The sequence below is a fragment of the Eleutherodactylus coqui genome, unplaced genomic scaffold (genome assembly GCF_035609145.1).
Source record: "Eleutherodactylus coqui strain aEleCoq1 unplaced genomic scaffold, aEleCoq1.hap1 HAP1_SCAFFOLD_199, whole genome shotgun sequence".
In the NCBI taxonomy this organism is placed as follows: Eukaryota; Metazoa; Chordata; class Amphibia; order Anura; family Eleutherodactylidae; genus Eleutherodactylus; species Eleutherodactylus coqui.
The window spans coordinates 158,867-182,913 of NW_027102579.1; the positions used below are offsets into that span (position 1 = coordinate 158,867).

The 24,047-nt window shown below is 38.1% G+C and overlaps 4 non-coding genes across 4 annotated transcripts; all 4 read left to right on the forward strand.

Annotated features, from left to right (window-relative positions):
• The first annotated feature begins 9,749 nt into the window (after positions 1-9,749).
• On the forward strand, positions 9,750-9,822 carry TRNAT-UGU (transfer RNA threonine (anticodon UGU)). The gene has a single exon. It is a non-coding gene; the product is annotated as a tRNA-Thr (tRNA).
• A 4,657-nt stretch (positions 9,823-14,479) lies between these two features.
• TRNAT-UGU (transfer RNA threonine (anticodon UGU)) lies at positions 14,480-14,552 on the forward strand. Its single transcript has one exon. It is a non-coding gene; the product is annotated as a tRNA-Thr (tRNA).
• Positions 14,553-17,649: 3,097 nt separating this feature from the next.
• Positions 17,650-17,722, forward strand: TRNAT-UGU (transfer RNA threonine (anticodon UGU)). Its single transcript has one exon. It is a non-coding gene; the product is annotated as a tRNA-Thr (tRNA).
• Positions 17,723-22,379: 4,657 nt separating this feature from the next.
• Positions 22,380-22,452, forward strand: TRNAT-UGU (transfer RNA threonine (anticodon UGU)). The gene has a single exon. It is a non-coding gene; the product is annotated as a tRNA-Thr (tRNA).
• The last annotated feature ends 1,595 nt before the right edge of the window (positions 22,453-24,047 follow it).

Consider the following 24,047-nt stretch of genomic DNA (forward strand, 5'->3'; position numbering starts at 1 on the left):
TAACTAAAAGAAAAGATATGCACACATACTGGGCTGATGTGAACGCTTTGCTTTTAAACCTGCAATTTGAATCAAGGAAGGAAAAAGTCCTTCAACACTTTTTCTGTTCAACCCTCTGACTATTAAATCCTCAACTAATATAAAGCAGTGCTGCACCAGGGAATGAAAAACTGCTCCAGGCTTTATATTTCATCCCAAGAATTGGACTCTTAGCACGACCAAACTTTCTTTGAGTTTCGCAATTTTTTCGACTTGTGTATTTGAGGATGGCCGCATGATCTTTTCAGGAAGCATGGGTTCATTCCTACTTATGACATTCTAAGATTTTTGAAAAAGGAATATAGAATTGGTCAAAAATATTGTGGGACTCTTTCAAAATGCAGGCTTCGATTCTCACTGAGGCCAAATTTTCTTAGTAAAGGCTATCGTGAACATCAAACCTTCTGAAAGTGGTTTTTGCCTATGAGAAAGCATCTTTCAACACTTTCTCTTTACAGCCCTCTGAATGCCAAAATCAAAAAGTCGAGATTTTATAGTCCTTTAATCTCACTTCAACAATTAAGCTCTTAACATGACCCAATTCTCTTCTGGTTGCAGAAAATTTTCATCGCCATGTAGGTCACTGTGACTGCATGCTCTTACCCTGGGAGCGAGACCTTGAATGCCACTTTACACAGGTGGGATATACCTTGAATGGAATGTGTTATCAGAACAATACCTATTGCTTGAATCAAAGTTTGATGTCACGCATAATTTTTAAATAATTTTAATGATTTGGGAAATTAAAATCTTGCAGTTTTCACTCTTTCCACCTAGCCCTATTATTCTGCTCTGTAGAAATCGCTTTTTAGTAGTGATCTGATTGTCATTACAGGCAGAATTACAAATATAGATAAAACCTTTTGTATTAATCAAAATGGATCACACCATTCACATTAGATCATGTGCACAACTCACTCAAACCTTTACTTGCAGGATTCCCTTAACACAGGTTAGCACATGCTTGGAGCACACTATCAGACGAACAATGCCTTCTCTCCCGTCTATTGTTTTGAAGCGCTTTTAGTTGCTTGCTTAGTCAAAAAAGATAAACCTTTTTTGTTGATGCTTACGATGATCTTTGGTATCTCACCAAAATCTGCAAGCTGCCGAATGGTTGAGCGGTCTGGGGGACTACGTTCAGGTTGTATGCTCTCCTGGACTTGTGGGTTCAAATACCGCTTCTGGCAGCTCAGTTTTGCTTAAATATTACCCAGGATGTTTTAGCAATTGCTACATGAAAATATTTTCAGAATAAAAAGACCTTCTGGTAAGAATGAAGAAAAAGGATTGTAGTGCCAAGCAGCACGAGGATTACCGAGGCATTAAGAACTGGGGCTTAACATCTTAGTCTAGGCTGATGGTGAAAAGAGCTGTTTTGGAACCATGTTAGTAGAACCAATGTGGCTGTTCTCAAGAAGCTAAATATTCTAGTACATAAGATGCTTTTTAATGGTGAATTGATGTTACTACCAGCTTTCAAATCTGCTTAGGTTTTTTCAACAGGGTTCTATCAGAACATAACTAAAAGAAAAGATATGCACACATACTGGGCTGATGTGAGCGCTTTGCTTTTAAACCTGCAATTTGAATCAAGGAAGGAAAAAGTCCTTCAAAACTTTTTCTGTTCAACCCTCTGACTATTAAATCCTCAACTAATATAAAGCAGTGCTGCACCAGGGAATGAAAAACTGCTCCAGGCTTTATATTTCATCCCAAGAATTGGACTCTTAGCACGACCAAACTTTCTTTGAGTTTCGCAATTTTTTCGACTTGTGTATTTGAGGATGGCCGCATGATCTTTTCAGGAAGCATGGGTTCATTCCTACTTATGACATTCTAAGATTTTTGAAAAAGGAATATAGAATTGGTCAAAAATATTGTGGGACTCTTTCAAAATGCAGGCTTCGATTCTCACTGAGGCCAAATTTTCTTAGTAAAGGCTATCGTGAACATCAAACCTTCTGAAAGTGGTTTTTGCCTATGAGAAAGCATCTTTCAACACTTTCTCTTTACAGCCCTCTGAATGCCAAAATCAAAAAGTCGAGATTTTATAGTCCTTTAATCTCACTTCAACAATTAAGCTCTTAACATGACCCAATTCTCTTCTGGTTGCAGAAAATTTTCATCGCCATGTAGGTCACTGTGACTGCATGCTCTTACCCTGGGAGCGAGACCTTGAATGCCACTTTACACAGGTGGGATATACCTTGAATGGAATGTGTTATCAGAACAATACCTATTGCTTGAATCAAAGTTTGATGTCACGCATAATTTTTAAATAATTTTAATGATTTGGGAAATTAAAATCTTGCAGTTTTCACTCTTTCCACCTAGCCCTATTATTCTGCTCTGTAGAAATCGCTTTTTAGTAGTGATCTGATTGTCATTACAGGCAGAATTACAAATATAGATAAAACCTTTTGTATTAATCAAAATGGATCACACCATTCACATTAGATCATGTGCACAACTCACTCAAACCTTTACTTGCAGGATTCCCTTAACACAGGTTAGCACATGCTTGGAGCACACTATCAGACGAACAATGCCTTCTCTCCCGTCTATTGTTTTGAAGCGCTTTTAGTTGCTTGCTTAGTCAAAAAAGATAAACCTTTTTTGTTGATGCTTACGATGATCTTTGGTATCTCACCAAAATCTGCAAGCTGCCGAATGGTTGAGCGGTCTGGGGGACTACGTTCAGGTTGTATGCTCTCCTGGACTTGTGGGTTCAAATACCGCTTCTGGCAGCTCAGTTTTGCTTAAATATTACCCAGGATGTTTTAGCAATTGCTACATGAAAATATTTTCAGAATAAAAAGACCTTCTGGTAAGAATGAAGAAAAAGGATTGTAGTGCCAAGCAGCACGAGGATTACCGAGGCATTAAGAACTGGGGCTTAACATCTTAGTCTAGGCTGATGGTGAAAAGAGCTGTTTTGGAACCATGTTAGTAGAACCAATGTGGCTGTTCTCAAGAAGCTAAATATTCTAGTACATAAGATGCTTTTTAATGGTGAATTGATGTTACTACCAGCTTTCAAATCTGCTTAGGTTTTTTCAACAGGGTTCTATCAGAACATAACTAAAAGAAAAGATATGCACACATACTGGGCTGATGTGAGCGCTTTGCTTTTAAACCTGCAATTTGAATCAAGGAAGGAAAAAGTCCTTCAAAACTTTTTCTGTTCAACCCTCTGACTATTAAATCCTCAACTAATATAAAGCAGTGCTGCACCAGGGAATGAAAAACTGCTCCAGGCTTTATATTTCATCCCAAGAATTGGACTCTTAGCACGACCAAACTTTCTTTGAGTTTCGCAATTTTTTCGACTTGTGTATTTGAGGATGGCCGCATGATCTTTTCAGGAAGCATGGGTTCATTCCTACTTATGACATTCTAAGATTTTTGAAAAAGGAATATAGAATTGGTCAGGGGTTAGAGCACTGGTCTTGTAAACCAGGGGTCGTGAGTTCGATTCTCACTGAGGCCAAATTTTCTTAGTAAAGGCTATCGTGAACATCAAACCTTCTGAAAGTGGTTTTTGCCTATGAGAAAGCATCTTTCAACACTTTCTCTTTACAGCCCTCTGAATGCCAAAATCAAAAAGTCGAGATTTTATAGTCCTTTAATCTCACTTCAACAATTAAGCTCTTAACATGACCCAATTCTCTTCTGGTTGCAGAAAATTTTCATCGCCATGTAGGTCACTGTGACTGCATGCTCTTACCCTGGGAGCGAGACCTTGAATGCCACTTTACACAGGTGGGATATACCTTGAATGGAATGTGTTATCAGAACAATACCTATTGCTTGAATCAAAGTTTGATGTCACGCATAATTTTTAAATAATTTTAATGATTTGGGAAATTAAAATCTTGCAGTTTTCACTCTTTCCACCTAGCCCTATTATTCTGCTCTGTAGAAATCGCTTTTTAGTAGTGATCTGATTGTCATTACAGGCAGAATTACAAATATAGATAAAACCTTTTGTATTAATCAAAATGGATCACACCATTCACATTAGATCATGTGCACAACTCACTCAAACCTTTACTTGCAGGATTCCCTTAACACAGGTTAGCACATGCTTGGAGCACACTATCAGACGAACAATGCCTTCTCTCCCGTCTATTGTTTTGAAGCGCTTTTAGTTGCTTGCTTAGTCAAAAAAGATAAACCTTTTTTGTTGATGCTTACGATGATCTTTGGTATCTCACCAAAATCTGCAAGCTGCCGAATGGTTGAGCGGTCTGGGGGACTACGTTCAGGTTGTATGCTCTCCTGGACTTGTGGGTTCAAATACCGCTTCTGGCAGCTCAGTTTTGCTTAAATATTACCCAGGATGTTTTAGCAATTGCTACATGAAAATATTTTCAGAATAAAAAGACCTTCTGGTAAGAATGAAGAAAAAGGATTGTAGTGCCAAGCAGCACGAGGATTACCGAGGCATTAAGAACTGGGGCTTAACATCTTAGTCTAGGCTGATGGTGAAAAGAGCTGTTTTGGAACCATGTTAGTAGAACCAATGTGGCTGTTCTCAAGAAGCTAAATATTCTAGTACATAAGATGCTTTTTAATGGTGAATTGATGTTACTACCAGCTTTCAAATCTGCTTAGGTTTTTTCAATAGGGTTCTATCAGAACATAACTAAAAGAAAAGATATGCACACATACTGGGCTGATGTGAACGCTTTGCTTTTAAACCTGCAATTTGAATCAAGGAAGGAAAAAGTCCTTCAAAACTTTTTCTGTTCAACCCTCTGACTATTAAATCCTCAACTAATATAAAGCAGTGCTGCACCAGGGAATGAAAAACTGCTCCAGGCTTTATATTTCATCCCAAGAATTGGACTCTTAGCACGACCAAACTTTCTTTGAGTTTCGCAATTTTTTCGACTTGTGTATTTGAGGATGGCCGCATGATCTTTTCAGGAAGCATGGGTTCATTCCTACTTATGACATTCTAAGATTTTTGAAAAAGGAATATAGAATTGGTCAAAAATATTGTGGGACTCTTTCAAAATGCAGGCTTCGATTCTCACTGAGGCCAAATTTTCTTAGTAAAGGCTATCGTGAACATCAAACCTTCTGAAAGTGGTTTTTGCCTATGAGAAAGCATCTTTCAACACTTTCTCTTTACAGCCCTCTGAATGCCAAAATCAAAAAGTCGAGATTTTATAGTCCTTTAATCTCACTTCAACAATTAAGCTCTTAACATGACCCAATTCTCTTCTGGTTGCAGAAAATTTTCATCGCCATGTAGGTCACTGTGACTGCATGCTCTTACCCTGGGAGCGAGACCTTGAATGCCACTTTACACAGGTGGGATATACCTTGAATGGAATGTGTTATCAGAACAATACCTATTGCTTGAATCAAAGTTTGATGTCACGCATAATTTTTAAATAATTTTAATGATTTGGGAAATTAAAATCTTGCAGTTTTCACTCTTTCCACCTAGCCCTATTATTCTGCTCTGTAGAAATCGCTTTTTAGTAGTGATCTGATTGTCATTACAGGCAGAATTACAAATATAGATAAAACCTTTTGTATTAATCAAAATGGATCACACCATTCACATTAGATCATGTGCACAACTCACTCAAACCTTTACTTGCAGGATTCCCTTAACACAGGTTAGCACATGCTTGGAGCACACTATCAGACGAACAATGCCTTCTCTCCCGTCTATTGTTTTGAAGCGCTTTTAGTTGCTTGCTTAGTCAAAAAAGATAAACCTTTTTTGTTGATGCTTACGATGATCTTTGGTATCTCACCAAAATCTGCAAGCTGCCGAATGGTTGAGCGGTCTGGGGGACTACGTTCAGGTTGTATGCTCTCCTGGACTTGTGGGCTCAAATACCGCTTCTGGCAGCTCAGTTTTGCTTAAATATTACCCAGGATGTTTTAGCAATTGCTACATGAAAATATTTTCAGAATAAAAAGACCTTCTGGTAAGAATGAAGAAAAAGGATTGTAGTGCCAAGCAGCACGAGGATTACCGAGGCATTAAGAACTGGGGCTTAACATCTTAGTCTAGGCTGATGGTGAAAAGAGCTGTTTTGGAACCATGTTAGTAGAACCAATGTGGCTGTTCTCAAGAAGCTAAATATTCTAGTACATAAGATGCTTTTTAATGGTGAATTGATGTTACTACCAGCTTTCAAATCTGCTTAGGTTTTTTCAATAGGGTTCTATCAGAACATAACTAAAAGAAAAGATATGCACACATACTGGGCTGATGTGAACGCTTTGCTTTTAAACCTGCAATTTGAATCAAGGAAGGAAAAAGTCCTTCAAAACTTTTTCTGTTCAACCCTCTGACTATTAAATCCTCAACTAATATAAAGCAGTGCTGCACCAGGGAATGAAAAACTGCTCCAGGCTTTATATTTCATCCCAAGAATTGGACTCTTAGCACGACCAAACTTTCTTTGAGTTTCGCAATTTTTTCGACTTGTGTATTTGAGGATGGCCGCATGATCTTTTCAGGAAGCATGGGTTCATTCCTACTTATGACATTCTAAGATTTTTGAAAAAGGAATATAGAATTGGTCAAAAATATTGTGGGACTCTTTCAAAATGCAGGCTTCGATTCTCACTGAGGCCAAATTTTCTTAGTAAAGGCTATCGTGAACATCAAACCTTCTGAAAGTGGTTTTTGCCTATGAGAAAGCATCTTTCAACACTTTCTCTTTACAGCCCTCTGAATGCCAAAATCAAAAAGTCGAGATTTTATAGTCCTTTAATCTCACTTCAACAATTAAGCTCTTAACATGACCCAATTCTCTTCTGGTTGCAGAAAATTTTCATCGCCATGTAGGTCACTGTGACTGCATGCTCTTACCCTGGGAGCGAGACCTTGAATGCCACTTTACACAGGTGGGATATACCTTGAATGGAATGTGTTATCAGAACAATACCTATTGCTTGAATCAAAGTTTGATGTCACGCATAATTTTTAAATAATTTTAATGATTTGGGAAATTAAAATCTTGCAGTTTTCACTCTTTCCACCTAGCCCTATTATTCTGCTCTGTAGAAATCGCTTTTTAGTAGTGATCTGATTGTCATTACAGGCAGAATTACAAATATAGATAAAACCTTTTGTATTAATCAAAATGGATCACACCATTCACATTAGATCATGTGCACAACTCACTCAAACCTTTACTTGCAGGATTCCCTTAACACAGGTTAGCACATGCTTGGAGCACACTATCAGACGAACAATGCCTTCTCTCCCGTCTATTGTTTTGAAGCGCTTTTAGTTGCTTGCTTAGTCAAAAAAGATAAACCTTTTTTGTTGATGCTTACGATGATCTTTGGTATCTCACCAAAATCTGCAAGCTGCCGAATGGTTGAGCGGTCTGGGGGACTACGTTCAGGTTGTATGCTCTCCTGGACTTGTGGGTTCAAATACCGCTTCTGGCAGCTCAGTTTTGCTTAAATATTACCCAGGATGTTTTAGCAATTGCTACATGAAAATATTTTCAGAATAAAAAGACCTTCTGGTAAGAATGAAGAAAAAGGATTGTAGTGCCAAGCAGCACGAGGATTACCGAGGCATTAAGAACTGGGGCTTAACATCTTAGTCTAGGCTGATGGTGAAAAGAGCTGTTTTGGAACCATGTTAGTAGAACCAATGTGGCTGTTCTCAAGAAGCTAAATATTCTAGTACATAAGATGCTTTTTAATGGTGAATTGATGTTACTACCAGCTTTCAAATCTGCTTAGGTTTTTTCAACAGGGTTCTATCAGAACATAACTAAAAGAAAAGATATGCACACATACTGGGCTGATGTGAACGCTTTGCTTTTAAACCTGCAATTTGAATCAAGGAAGGAAAAAGTCCTTCAAAACTTTTTCTGTTCAACCCTCTGACTATTAAATCCTCAACTAATATAAAGCAGTGCTGCACCAGGGAATGAAAAACTGCTCCAGGCTTTATATTTCATCCCAAGAATTGGACTCTTAGCACGACCAAACTTTCTTTGAGTTTCGCAATTTTTTCGACTTGTGTATTTGAGGATGGCCGCATGATCTTTTCAGGAAGCATGGGTTCATTCCTACTTATGACATTCTAAGATTTTTGAAAAAGGAATATAGAATTGGTCAAAAATATTGTGGGACTCTTTCAAAATGCAGGCTTCGATTCTCACTGAGGCCAAATTTTCTTAGTAAAGGCTATCGTGAACATCAAACCTTCTGAAAGTGGTTTTTGCCTATGAGAAAGCATCTTTCAACACTTTCTCTTTACAGCCCTCTGAATGCCAAAATCAAAAAGTCGAGATTTTATAGTCCTTTAATCTCACTTCAACAATTAAGCTCTTAACATGACCCAATTCTCTTCTGGTTGCAGAAAATTTTCATCGCCATGTAGGTCACTGTGACTGCATGCTCTTACCCTGGGAGCGAGACCTTGAATGCCACTTTACACAGGTGGGATATACCTTGAATGGAATGTGTTATCAGAACAATACCTATTGCTTGAATCAAAGTTTGATGTCACGCATAATTTTTAAATAATTTTAATGATTTGGGAAATTAAAATCTTGCAGTTTTCACTCTTTCCACCTAGCCCTATTATTCTGCTCTGTAGAAATCGCTTTTTAGTAGTGATCTGATTGTCATTACAGGCAGAATTACAAATATAGATAAAACCTTTTGTATTAATCAAAATGGATCACACCATTCACATTAGATCATGTGCACAACTCACTCAAACCTTTACTTGCAGGATTCCCTTAACACAGGTTAGCACATGCTTGGAGCACACTATCAGACGAACAATGCCTTCTCTCCCGTCTATTGTTTTGAAGCGCTTTTAGTTGCTTGCTTAGTCAAAAAAGATAAACCTTTTTTGTTGATGCTTACGATGATCTTTGGTATCTCACCAAAATCTGCAAGCTGCCGAATGGTTGAGCGGTCTGGGGGACTACGTTCAGGTTGTATGCTCTCCTGGACTTGTGGGTTCAAATACCGCTTCTGGCAGCTCAGTTTTGCTTAAATATTACCCAGGATGTTTTAGCAATTGCTACATGAAAATATTTTCAGAATAAAAAGACCTTCTGGTAAGAATGAAGAAAAAGGATTGTAGTGCCAAGCAGCACGAGGATTACCGAGGCATTAAGAACTGGGGCTTAACATCTTAGTCTAGGCTGATGGTGAAAAGAGCTGTTTTGGAACCATGTTAGTAGAACCAATGTGGCTGTTCTCAAGAAGCTAAATATTCTAGTACATAAGATGCTTTTTAATGGTGAATTGATGTTACTACCAGCTTTCAAATCTGCTTAGGTTTTTTCAACAGGGTTCTATCAGAACATAACTAAAAGAAAAGATATGCACACATACTGGGCTGATGTGAGCGCTTTGCTTTTAAACCTGCAATTTGAATCAAGGAAGGAAAAAGTCCTTCAAAACTTTTTCTGTTCAACCCTCTGACTATTAAATCCTCAACTAATATAAAGCAGTGCTGCACCAGGGAATGAAAAACTGCTCCAGGCTTTATATTTCATCCCAAGAATTGGACTCTTAGCACGACCAAACTTTCTTTGAGTTTCGCAATTTTTTCGACTTGTGTATTTGAGGATGGCCGCATGATCTTTTCAGGAAGCATGGGTTCATTCCTACTTATGACATTCTAAGATTTTTGAAAAAGGAATATAGAATTGGTCAAAAATATTGTGGGACTGTTTCAAAATGCAGGCTTCATAGCTCAGGGGTTAGAGCACTGGTCTTGTAAACCAGGGGTCGTGAGTTCGATTCTCACTGAGGCCAAATTTTCTTAGTAAAGGCTATCGTGAACATCAAACCTTCTGAAAGTGGTTTTTGCCTATGAGAAAGCATCTTTCAACACTTTCTCTTTACAGCCCTCTGAATGCCAAAATCAAAAAGTCGAGATTTTATAGTCCTTTAATCTCACTTCAACAATTAAGCTCTTAACATGACCCAATTCTCTTCTGGTTGCAGAAAATTTTCATCGCCATGTAGGTCACTGTGACTGCATGCTCTTACCCTGGGAGCGAGACCTTGAATGCCACTTTACACAGGTGGGATATACCTTGAATGGAATGTGTTATCAGAACAATACCTATTGCTTGAATCAAAGTTTGATGTCACGCATAATTTTTAAATAATTTTAATGATTTGGGAAATTAAAATCTTGCAGTTTTCACTCTTTCCACCTAGCCCTATTATTCTGCTCTGTAGAAATCGCTTTTTAGTAGTGATCTGATTGTCATTACAGGCAGAATTACAAATATAGATAAAACCTTTTGTATTAATCAAAATGGATCACACCATTCACATTAGATCATGTGCACAACTCACTCAAACCTTTACTTGCAGGATTCCCTTAACACAGGTTAGCACATGCTTGGAGCACACTATCAGACGAACAATGCCTTCTCTCCCGTCTATTGTTTTGAAGCGCTTTTAGTTGCTTGCTTAGTCAAAAAAGATAAACCTTTTTTGTTGATGCTTACGATGATCTTTGGTATCTCACCAAAATCTGCAAGCTGCCGAATGGTTGAGCGGTCTGGGGGACTACGTTCAGGTTGTATGCTCTCCTGGACTTGTGGGTTCAAATACCGCTTCTGGCAGCTCAGTTTTGCTTAAATATTACCCAGGATGTTTTAGCAATTGCTACATGAAAATATTTTCAGAATAAAAAGACCTTCTGGTAAGAATGAAGAAAAAGGATTGTAGTGCCAAGCAGCACGAGGATTACCGAGGCATTAAGAACTGGGGCTTAACATCTTAGTCTAGGCTGATGGTGAAAAGAGCTGTTTTGGAACCATGTTAGTAGAACCAATGTGGCTGTTCTCAAGAAGCTAAATATTCTAGTACATAAGATGCTTTTTAATGGTGAATTGATGTTACTACCAGCTTTCAAATCTGCTTAGGTTTTTTCAATAGGGTTCTATCAGAACATAACTAAAAGAAAAGATATGCACACATACTGGGCTGATGTGAACGCTTTGCTTTTAAACCTGCAATTTGAATCAAGGAAGGAAAAAGTCCTTCAAAACTTTTTCTGTTCAACCCTCTGACTATTAAATCCTCAACTAATATAAAGCAGTGCTGCACCAGGGAATGAAAAACTGCTCCAGGCTTTATATTTCATCCCAAGAATTGGACTCTTAGCACGACCAAACTTTCTTTGAGTTTCGCAATTTTTTCGACTTGTGTATTTGAGGATGGCCGCATGATCTTTTCAGGAAGCATGGGTTCATTCCTACTTATGACATTCTAAGATTTTTGAAAAAGGAATATAGAATTGGTCAAAAATATTGTGGGACTCTTTCAAAATGCAGGCTTCGATTCTCACTGAGGCCAAATTTTCTTAGTAAAGGCTATCGTGAACATCAAACCTTCTGAAAGTGGTTTTTGCCTATGAGAAAGCATCTTTCAACACTTTCTCTTTACAGCCCTCTGAATGCCAAAATCAAAAAGTCGAGATTTTATAGTCCTTTAATCTCACTTCAACAATTAAGCTCTTAACATGACCCAATTCTCTTCTGGTTGCAGAAAATTTTCATCGCCATGTAGGTCACTGTGACTGCATGCTCTTACCCTGGGAGCGAGACCTTGAATGCCACTTTACACAGGTGGGATATACCTTGAATGGAATGTGTTATCAGAACAATACCTATTGCTTGAATCAAAGTTTGATGTCACGCATAATTTTTAAATAATTTTAATGATTTGGGAAATTAAAATCTTGCAGTTTTCACTCTTTCCACCTAGCCCTATTATTCTGCTCTGTAGAAATCGCTTTTTAGTAGTGATCTGATTGTCATTACAGGCAGAATTACAAATATAGATAAAACCTTTTGTATTAATCAAAATGGATCACACCATTCACATTAGATCATGTGCACAACTCACTCAAACCTTTACTTGCAGGATTCCCTTAACACAGGTTAGCACATGCTTGGAGCACACTATCAGACGAACAATGCCTTCTCTCCCGTCTATTGTTTTGAAGCGCTTTTAGTTGCTTGCTTAGTCAAAAAAGATAAACCTTTTTTGTTGATGCTTACGATGATCTTTGGTATCTCACCAAAATCTGCAAGCTGCCGAATGGTTGAGCGGTCTGGGGGACTACGTTCAGGTTGTATGCTCTCCTGGACTTGTGGGTTCAAATACCGCTTCTGGCAGCTCAGTTTTGCTTAAATATTACCCAGGATGTTTTAGCAATTGCTACATGAAAATATTTTCAGAATAAAAAGACCTTCTGGTAAGAATGAAGAAAAAGGATTGTAGTGCCAAGCAGCACGAGGATTACCGAGGCATTAAGAACTGGGGCTTAACATCTTAGTCTAGGCTGATGGTGAAAAGAGCTGTTTTGGAACCATGTTAGTAGAACCAATGTGGCTGTTCTCAAGAAGCTAAATATTCTAGTACATAAGATGCTTTTTAATGGTGAATTGATGTTACTACCAGCTTTCAAATCTGCTTAGGTTTTTTCAACAGGGTTCTATCAGAACATAACTAAAAGAAAAGATATGCACACATACTGGGCTGATGTGAGCGCTTTGCTTTTAAACCTGCAATTTGAATCAAGGAAGGAAAAAGTCCTTCAAAACTTTTTCTGTTCAACCCTCTGACTATTAAATCCTCAACTAATATAAAGCAGTGCTGCACCAGGGAATGAAAAACTGCTCCAGGCTTTATATTTCATCCCAAGAATTGGACTCTTAGCACGACCAAACTTTCTTTGAGTTTCGCAATTTTTTCGACTTGTGTATTTGAGGATGGCCGCATGATCTTTTCAGGAAGCATGGGTTCATTCCTACTTATGACATTCTAAGATTTTTGAAAAAGGAATATAGAATTGGTCAAAAATATTGTGGGACTCTTTCAAAATGCAGGCTTCGATTCTCACTGAGGCCAAATTTTCTTAGTAAAGGCTATCGTGAACATCAAACCTTCTGAAAGTGGTTTTTGCCTATGAGAAAGCATCTTTCAACACTTTCTCTTTACAGCCCTCTGAATGCCAAAATCAAAAAGTCGAGATTTTATAGTCCTTTAATCTCACTTCAACAATTAAGCTCTTAACATGACCCAATTCTCTTCTGGTTGCAGAAAATTTTCATCGCCATGTAGGTCACTGTGACTGCATGCTCTTACCCTGGGAGCGAGACCTTGAATGCCACTTTACACAGGTGGGATATACCTTGAATGGAATGTGTTATCAGAACAATACCTATTGCTTGAATCAAAGTTTGATGTCACGCATAATTTTTAAATAATTTTAATGATTTGGGAAATTAAAATCTTGCAGTTTTCACTCTTTCCACCTAGCCCTATTATTCTGCTCTGTAGAAATCGCTTTTTAGTAGTGATCTGATTGTCATTACAGGCAGAATTACAAATATAGATAAAACCTTTTGTATTAATCAAAATGGATCACACCATTCACATTAGATCATGTGCACAACTCACTCAAACCTTTACTTGCAGGATTCCCTTAACACAGGTTAGCACATGCTTGGAGCACACTATCAGACGAACAATGCCTTCTCTCCCGTCTATTGTTTTGAAGCGCTTTTAGTTGCTTGCTTAGTCAAAAAAGATAAACCTTTTTTGTTGATGCTTACGATGATCTTTGGTATCTCACCAAAATCTGCAAGCTGCCGAATGGTTGAGCGGTCTGGGGGACTACGTTCAGGTTGTATGCTCTCCTGGACTTGTGGGTTCAAATACCGCTTCTGGCAGCTCAGTTTTGCTTAAATATTACCCAGGATGTTTTAGCAATTGCTACATGAAAATATTTTCAGAATAAAAAGACCTTCTGGTAAGAATGAAGAAAAAGGATTGTAGTGCCAAGCAGCACGAGGATTACCGAGGCATTAAGAACTGGGGCTTAACATCTTAGTCTAGGCTGATGGTGAAAAGAGCTGTTTTGGAACCATGTTAGTAGAACCAATGTGGCTGTTCTCAAGAAGCTAAATATTCTAGTACATAAGATGCTTTTTAATGGTGAATTGATGTTACTACCAGCTTTCAAATCTGCTTAGGTTTTTTCAACAGGGTTCTATCAGAACATAACTAAAAGAAAAGATATGCACACATACTGGGCTGATGTGAGCGCTTTGCTTTTAAACCTGCAATTTGAATCAAGGAAGGAAAAAGTCCTTCAAAACTTTTTCTGTTCAACCCTCTGACTATTAAATCCTCAACTAATATAAAGCAGTGCTGCACCAGGGAATGAAAAACTGCTCCAGGCTTTATATTTCATCCCAAGAATTGGACTCTTAGCACGACCAAACTTTCTTTGAGTTTCGCAATTTTTTCGACTTGTGTATTTGAGGATGGCCGCATGATCTTTTCAGGAAGCATGGGTTCATTCCTACTTATGACATTCTAAGATTTTTGAAAAAGGAATATAGAATTGGTCAAAAATATTGTGGGACTGTTTCAAAATGCAGGCTTCATAGCTCAGGGGTTAGAGCACTGGTCTTGTAAACCAGGGGTCGTGAGTTCGATTCTCACTGAGGCCAAATTTTCTTAGTAAAGGCTATCGTGAACATCAAACCTTCTGAAAGTGGTTTTTGCCTATGAGAAAGCATCTTTCAACACTTTCTCTTTACAGCCCTCTGAATGCCAAAATCAAAAAGTCGAGATTTTATAGTCCTTTAATCTCACTTCAACAATTAAGCTCTTAACATGACCCAATTCTCTTCTGGTTGCAGAAAATTTTCATCGCCATGTAGGTCACTGTGACTGCATGCTCTTACCCTGGGAGCGAGACCTTGAATGCCACTTTACACAGGTTGGATATACCTTGAATGGAATGTGTTATCAGAACAATACCTATTGCTTGAATCAAAGTTTGATGTCACGCATAATTTTTAAATAATTTTAATGATTTGGGAAATTAAAATCTTGCAGTTTTCACTCTTTCCACCTAGCCCTATTATTCTGCTCTGTAGAAATCGCTTTTTAGTAGTGATCTGATTGTCATTACAGGCAGAATTACAAATATAGATAAAACCTTTTGTATTAATCAAAATGGATCACACCATTCACATTAGATCATGTGCACAACTCACTCAAACCTTTACTTGCAGGATTCCCTTAACACAGGTTAGCACATGCTTGGAGCACACTATCAGACGAACAATGCCTTCTCTCCCGTCTATTGTTTTGAAGCGCTTTTAGTTGCTTGCTTAGTCAAAAAAGATAAACCTTTTTTGTTGATGCTTACGATGATCTTTGGTATCTCACCAAAATCTGCAAGCTGCCGAATGGTTGAGCGGTCTGGGGGACTACGTTCAGGTTGTATGCTCTCCTGGACTTGTGGGTTCAAATACCGCTTCTGGCAGCTCAGTTTTGCTTAAATATTACCCAGGATGTTTTAGCAATTGCTACATGAAAATATTTTCAGAATAAAAAGACCTTCTGGTAAGAATGAAGAAAAAGGATTGTAGTGCCAAGCAGCACGAGGATTACCGAGGCATTAAGAACTGGGGCTTAACATCTTAGTCTAGGCTGATGGTGAAAAGAGCTGTTTTGGAACCATGTTAGTAGAACCAATGTGGCTGTTCTCAAGAAGCTAAATATTCTAGTACATAAGATGCTTTTTAATGGTGAATTGATGTTACTACCAGCTTTCAAATCTGCTTAGGTTTTTTCAACAGGGTTCTATCAGAACATAACTAAAAGAAAAGATATGCACACATACTGGGCTGATGTGAACGCTTTGCTTTTAAACCTGCAATTTGAATCAAGGAAGGAAAAAGTCCTTCAAAACTTTTTCTGTTCAACCCTCTGACTATTAAATCCTCAACTAATATAAAGCAGTGCTGCACCAGGGAATGAAAAACTGCTCCAGGCTTTATATTTCATCCCAAGAATTGGACTCTTAGCACGACCAAACTTTCTTTGAGTTTCGCAATTTTTTCGACTTGTGTATTTGAGGATGGCCGCATGATCTTTTCAGGAAGCATGGGTTCATTCCTACTTATGACATTCTAAGATTTTTGAAAAAGGAATATAGAATTGGTCAAAAATATTGTGGGACTCTTTCAAAATGCAGGCTTCGATTCTCACTGAGGCCAAATTTTCTTAGTAAAGGCTATCGTGAACATCAAACCTTCTGAAAGTGGTTTTTGCCTATGAGAAAGCATCTTTCAACACTTTCTCTTTACAGCCCTCTGAATGCCAAAATCAAAAAGTCGAGATTTTATAGTCCTTTAATCTCACTTCAACAATTAAGCTCTTAACATGACCCAATTCTCTTCTGGTTGCAGAAAATTTTCATCGCCATGTAGGTCACTGTGACTGCATGCTCTTACCCTGGGAGCGAGACCTTGAATGCCACTTTACACAGGTGGGATATACCTTGAATGGAATGTGTTATCAGAACAATACCTATTGCTTGAATCAAAGTTTGATGTCACGCATAATTTTTAAATAATTTTAATGATTTGGGAAATTAAAATCTTGCAGTTTTCACTCTTTCCACCTAGCCCTATTATTCTGCTCTGTAGAAATCGCTTTTTAGTAGTGATCTGATTGTCATTACAGGCAGAATTACAAATATAGATAAAACCTTTTGTATTAATCAAAATGGATCACACCATTCACATTAGATCATGTGCACAACTCACTCAAACCTTTACTTGCAGGATTCCCTTAACACAGGTTAGCACATGCTTGGAGCACACTATCAGACGAACAATGCCTTCTCTCCCGTCTATTGTTTTGAAGCGCTTTTAGTTGCTTGCTTAGTCAAAAAAGATAAACCTTTTTTGTTGATGCTTACGATGATCTTTGGTATCTCACCAAAATCTGCAAGCTGCCGAATGGTTGAGCGGTCTGGGGGACTACGTTCAGGTTGTATGCTCTCCTGGACTTGTGGGTTCAAATACCGCTTCTGGCAGCTCAGTTTTGCTTAAATATTACCCAGGATGTTTTAGCAATTGCTACATGAAAATATTTTCAGAATAAAAAGACCTTCTGGTAAGAATGAAGAAAAAGGATTGTAGTGCCAAGCAGCACGAGGATTACCGAGGCATTAAGAACTGGGGCTTAACATCTTAGTCTAGGCTGATGGTGAAAAGAGCTGTTTTGGAACCATGTTAGTAGAACCAATGTGGCTGTTCTCAAGAAGCTAAATATTCTAGTACATAAGATGCTTTTTAATGGTGAATTGATGTTACTACCAGCTTTCAAATCTGCTTAGGTTTTTTCAACAGGGTTCTATCAGAACATAACTAAAAGAAAAGATATGCACACATACTGGGCTGATGTGAGCGCTTTGCTTTTAAACCTGCAATTTGAATCAAGGAAGGAAAAAGTCCTTCAAAACTTTTTCTGTTCAACCCTCTGACTATTAAATCCTCAACTAATATAAAGCAGTGCTGCACCAGGGAATGAAAAACTGCTCCAGGCTTTATATTTCATCCCAAGAATTGGACTCTTAGCACGACCAAACTTTCTTTGAGTTTCGCAATTTTTTCGACTTGTGTATTTGAGGATGGCCGCATGATCTTTTCAGGAAGCATGGGTTCATTCCTACTTATGACATTCTAAGATTTTTGAAAAAGGAATATAGAATTGGTCAAAAATATTGTGGGACTGTTTCAAAATGCAGGCTTCATAGCTCAGGGGTTAGAGCACTGGTCTTGTAAACCAGGGGTCGTGAGTTCGATTCTCACTGAGGCCAAATTTTCTTAGTAAAGGCTATCGTGAACATCAAACCTTCTGAAAGTGGTTTTTGCCTATGAGAAAGCATCTTTCAACACTTTCTCTTTACAGCCCTCTGAATGCCAAAATCAAAAAGTCGAGATTTTATAGTCCTTTAATCTCACTTCAACAATTAAGCTCTTAACATGACCCAATTCTCTTCTGGTTGCAGAAAATTTTCATCGCCATGTAGGTCACTGTGACTGCATGCTCTTACCCTGGGAGCGAGACCTTGAATGCCACTTTACACAGGTGGGATATACCTTGAATGGAATGTGTTATCAGAACAATACCTATTGCTTGAATCAAAGTTTGATGTCACGCATAATTTTTAAATAATTTTAATGATTTGGGAAATTAAAATCTTGCAGTTTTCACTCTTTCCACCTAGCCCTATTATTCTGCTCTGTAGAAATCGCTTTTTAGTAGTGATCTGATTGTCATTACAGGCAGAATTACAAATATAGATAAAACCTTTTGTATTAATCAAAATGGATCACACCATTCACATTAGATCATGTGCACAACTCACTCAAACCTTTACTTGCAGGATTCCCTTAACACAGGTTAGCACATGCTTGGAGCACACTATCAGACGAACAATGCCTTCTCTCCCGTCTATTGTTTTGAAGCGCTTTTAGTTGCTTGCTTAGTCAAAAAAGATAAACCTTTTTTGTTGATGCTTACGATGATCTTTGGTATCTCACCAAAATCTGCAAGCTGCCGAATGGTTGAGCGGTCTGGGGGACTACGTTCAGGTTGTATGCTCTCCTGGACTTGTGGGTTCAAATACCGCTTCTGGCAGCTCAGTTTTGCTTAAATATTACCCAGGATGTTTTAGCAATTGCTACATGAAAATATTTTCAGAATAAAAAGACCTTCTGGTAAGAATGAAGAAAAAGGATTGTAGTGCCAAGCAGCACGAGGATTACCGAGGCATTAAGAACTGGGGCTTAACATCTTAGTCTAGGCTGATGGTGAAAAGAGCTGTTTTGGAACCATGTTAGTAGAACCAATGTGGCTGTTCTCAAGAAGCTAAATATTCTAGTACATAAGATGCTTTTTAATGGTGAATTGATGTTACTACCAGCTTTCAAATCTGCTTAGGTTTTTTCAACAGGGTTCTATCAGAACATAACTAAAAGAAAAGATATGCACACATACTGGGCTGATGTGAGCGCTTTGCTTTTAAACCTGCAATTTGAATCAAGGAAGGAAAAAGTCCTTCAAAACTTTTTCTGTTCAACCCTCTGACTATTAAATCCTCAACTAATATAAAGCAGTGCTGCACCAGGGAATGAAAAACTGCTCCAGGCTTTATATTTCATCCCAAGAATTGGACTCTTAGCACGACCAAACTTTCTTTGAGTTTCGCAATTTTTTCGACTTGTGTATTTGAGGATGGCCGCATGATCTTTTCAGGAAGCATGGGTTCATTCCTACTTATGACATTCTAAGATTTTTGAAAAAGGAATATAGAATTGGTCAAAAATATTGTGGGACTCTTTCAAAATGCAGGCTTCGATTCTCACTGAGGCCAAATTTTCTTAGTAAAGGCTATCGTGAACATCAAACCTTCTGAAAGTGGTTTTTGCCTATGAGAAAGCATCTTTCAACACTTTCTCTTTACAGCCCTCTGAATGCCAAAATCAAAAAGTCGAGATTTTATAGTCCTTTAATCTCACTTCAACAATTAAGCTCTTAACATGACCCAATTCTCTTCTGGTTGCAGAAAATTTTCATCGCCATGTAGGTCACTGTGACTGCATGCTCTTACCCTGGGAGCGAGACCTTGAATGCCACTTTACACAGGTGGGATATACCTTGAATGGAATGTGTTATCAGAACAATACCTATTGCTTGAATCAAAGTTTGATGTCACGCATAATTTTTAAATAATTTTAATGATTTGGGAAATTAAAATCTTGCAGTTTTCACTCTTTCCACCTAGCCCTATTATTCTGCTCTGTAGAAATCGCTTTTTAGTAGTGATCTGATTGTCATTACAGGCAGAATTACAAATATAGATAAAACCTTTTGTATTAATCAAAATGGATCACACCATTCACATTAGATCATGTGCACAACTCACTCAAACCTTTACTTGCAGGATTCCCTTAACACAGGTTAGCACATGCTTGGAGCACACTATCAGACGAACAATGCCTTCTCTCCCGTCTATTGTTTTGAAGCGCTTTTAGTTGCTTGCTTAGTCAAAAAAGATAAACCTTTTTTGTTGATGCTTACGATGATCTTTGGTATCTCACCAAAATCTGCAAGCTGCCGAATGGTTGAGCGGTCTGGGGGACTACGTTCAGGTTGTATGCTCTCCTGGACTTGTGGGTTCAAATACCGCTTCTGGCAGCTCAGTTTTGCTTAAATATTACCCAGGATGTTTTAGCAATTGCTACATGAAAATATTTTCAGAATAAAAAGACCTTCTGGTAAGAATGAAGAAAAAGGATTGTAGTGCCAAGCAGCACGAGGATTACCGAGGCATTAAGAACTGGGGCTTAACATCTTAGTCTAGGCTGATGGTGAAAAGAGCTGTTTTGGAACCATGTTAGTAGAACCAATGTGGCTGTTCTCAAGAAGCTAAATATTCTAGTACATAAGATGCTTTTTAATGGTGAATTGATGTTACTACCAGCTTTCAAATCTGCTTAGGTTTTTTCAACAGGGTTCTATCAGAACATAACTAAAAGAAAAGATATGCACACATACTGGGCTGATGTGAGCGCTTTGCTTTTAAACCTGCAATTTGAATCAAGGAAGGAAAAAGTCCTTCAAAACTTTTTCTGTTCAACCCTCTGACTATTAAATCCTCAACTAATATAAAGCAGTGCTGCACCAGGGAATGAAAAACTGCTCCAGGCTTTATATTTCATCCCAAGAATTGGACTCTTAGCACGACCAAACTTTCTTTGAGTTTCGCAATTTTTTCGACTTGTGTATTTGAGGATGGCCGCATGATCTTTTCAGGAAGCATGGGTTCATTCCTACTTATGACATTCTAAGATTTTTGAAAAAGGAATATAGAATTGGTCAAAAATATTGTGGGACTCTTTCAAAATGCAGGCTTCGATTCTCACTGAGGCCAAATTTTCTTAGTAAAGGCTATCGTGAACATCAAACCTTCTGAAAGTGGTTTTTGCCTATGAGAAAGCATCTTTCAACACTTTCTCTTTACAGCCCTCTGAATGCCAAAATCAAAAAGTCGAGATTTTATAGTCCTTTAATCTCACTTCAACAATTAAGCTCTTAACATGACCCAATTCTCTTCTGGTTGCAGAAAATTTTCATCGCCATGTAGGTCACTGTGACTGCATGCTCTTACCCTGGGAGCGAGACCTTGAATGCCACTTTACACAGGTGGGATATACCTTGAATGGAATGTGTTATCAGAACAATACCTATTGCTTGAATCAAAGTTTGATGTCACGCATAATTTTTAAATAATTTTAATGATTTGGGAAATTAAAATCTTGCAGTTTTCACTCTTTCCACCTAGCCCTATTATTCTGCTCTGTAGAAATCGCTTTTTAGTAGTGATCTGATTGTCATTACAGGCAGAATTACAAATATAGATAAAACCTTTTGTATTAATCAAAATGGATCACACCATTCACATTAGATCATGTGCACAACTCACTCAAACCTTTACTTGCAGGATTCCCTTAACACAGGTTAGCACATGCTTGGAGCACACTATCAGACGAACAATGCCTTCTCTCCCGTCTATTGTTTTGAAGCGCTTTTAGTTGCTTGCTTAGTCAAAAAAGATAAACCTTTTTTGTTGATGCTTACGATGATCTTTGGTATCTCACCAAAATCTGCAAGCTGCCGAATGGTTGAGCGGTCTGGGGGACTACGTTCAGGTTGTATGCTCTCCTGGACTTGTGGGTTCAAATACCGCTTCTGGCAGCTCAGTTTTGCTTAAATATTACCCAGGATGTTTTAGCAATTGCTACATGAAAATATTTTCAGAATAAAAAGACCTTCTGGTAAGAATGAAGAAAAAGGATTGTAGTGCCAAGCAGCACGAGGATTACCGAGGCATTAAGAACTGGGGCTTAACATCTTAGTCTAGGCTGATGGTGAAAAGAGCTGTTTTGGAACCATGTTAGTAGAACCAATGTGGCTGTTCTCAAGAAGCTAAATATTCTAGTACATAAGATGCTTTTTAATGGTGAATTGATGTTACTACCAGCTTTCAAATCTGCTTAGGTTTTTTCAACAGGGTTCTATCAGAACATAACTAAAAGAAAAGATATGCACACATACTGGGCTGATGTGAGCGCTTTGCTTTTAAACCTGCAATTTGAATCAAGGAAGGAAAAAGTCCTTCAAAACTTTTTCTGTTCAACCCTCTGACTATTAAATCCTCAACTAATATAAAGCAGTGCTGCACCAGGGAATGAAAAACTGCTCCAGGCTTTATATTTCATCCCAAGAATTGGACTCTTAGCACGACCAAACTTTCTTTGAGTTTCGCAATTTTTTCGACTTGTGTATTTGAGGATGGCCGCATGATCTTTTCAGGAAGCATGGGTTCATTCCTACTTATGACATTCTAAGATTTTTGAAAAAGGAATATAGAATTGGTCAAAAATATTGTGGGACTGTTTCAAAATGCAGGCTTCATAGCTCAGGGGTTAGAGCACTGGTCTTGTAAACCAGGGGTCGTGAGTTCGATTCTCACTGAGGCCAAATTTTCTTAGTAAAGGCTATCGTGAACATCAAACCTTCTGAAAGTGGTTTTTGCCTATGAGAAAGCATCTTTCAACACTTTCTCTTTACAGCCCTCTGAATGCCAAAATCAAAAAGTCGAGATTTTATAGTCCTTTAATCTCACTTCAACAATTAAGCTCTTAACATGACCCAATTCTCTTCTGGTTGCAGAAAATTTTCATCGCCATGTAGGTCACTGTGACTGCATGCTCTTACCCTGGGAGCGAGACCTTGAATGCCACTTTACACAGGTGGGATATACCTTGAATGGAATGTGTTATCAGAACAATACCTATTGCTTGAATCAAAGTTTGATGTCACGCATAATTTTTAAATAATTTTAATGATTTGGGAAATTAAAATCTTGCAGTTTTCACTCTTTCCACCTAGCCCTATTATTCTGCTCTGTAGAAATCGCTTTTTAGTAGTGATCTGATTGTCATTACAGGCAGAATTACAAATATAGATAAAACCTTTTGTATTAATCAAAATGGATCACACCATTCACATTAGATCATGTGCACAACTCACTCAAACCTTTACTTGCAGGATTCCCTTAACACAGGTTAGCACATGCTTGGAGCACACTATCAGACGAACAATGCCTTCTCTCCCGTCTATTGTTTTGAAGCGCTTTTAGTTGCTTGCTTAGTCAAAAAAGATAAACCTTTTTTGTTGATGCTTACGATGATCTTTGGTATCTCACCAAAATCTGCAAGCTGCCGAATGGTTGAGCGGTCTGGGGGACTACGTTCAGGTTGTATGCTCTCCTGGACTTGTGGGTTCAAATACCGCTTCTGGCAGCTCAGTTTTGCTTAAATATTACCCAGGATGTTTTAGCAATTGCTACATGAAAATATTTTCAGAATAAAAAGACCTTCTGGTAAGAATGAAGAAAAAGGATTGTAGTGCCAAGCAGCACGAGGATTACCGAGGCATTAAGAACTGGGGCTTAACATCTTAGTCTAGGCTGATGGTGAAAAGAGCTGTTTTGGAACCATGTTAGTAGAACCAATGTGGCTGTTCTCAAGAAGCTAAATATTCTAGTACATAAGATGCTTTTTAATGGTGAATTGATGTTACTACCAGCTTTCAAATCTGCTTAGGTTTTTTCAACAGGGTTCTATCAGAACATAACTAAAAGAAAAGATATGCACACATACTGGGCTGATGTGAACGCTTTGCTTTTAAACCTGCAATTTGAATCAAGGAAGGAAAAAGTCCTTCAAAACTTTTTCTGTTCAACCCTCTGACTATTAAATCCTCAACTAATATAAAGCAGTGCTGCACCAGGGAATGAAAAACTGCTCCAGGCTTTATATTTCATCCCAAGAATTGGACTCTTAGCACGACCAAACTTTCTTTGAGTTTCGCAATTTTTTCGACTTGTGTATTTGAGGATGGCCGCATGATCTTTTCAGGAAGCATGGGTTCATTCCTACTTATGACATTCTAAGATTTTTGAAAAAGGAATATAGAATTGGTCAAAAATATTGTGGGACTCTTTCAAAATGCAGGCTTCGATTCTCACTGAGGCCAAATTTTCTTAGTAAAGGCTATCGTGAACATCAAAC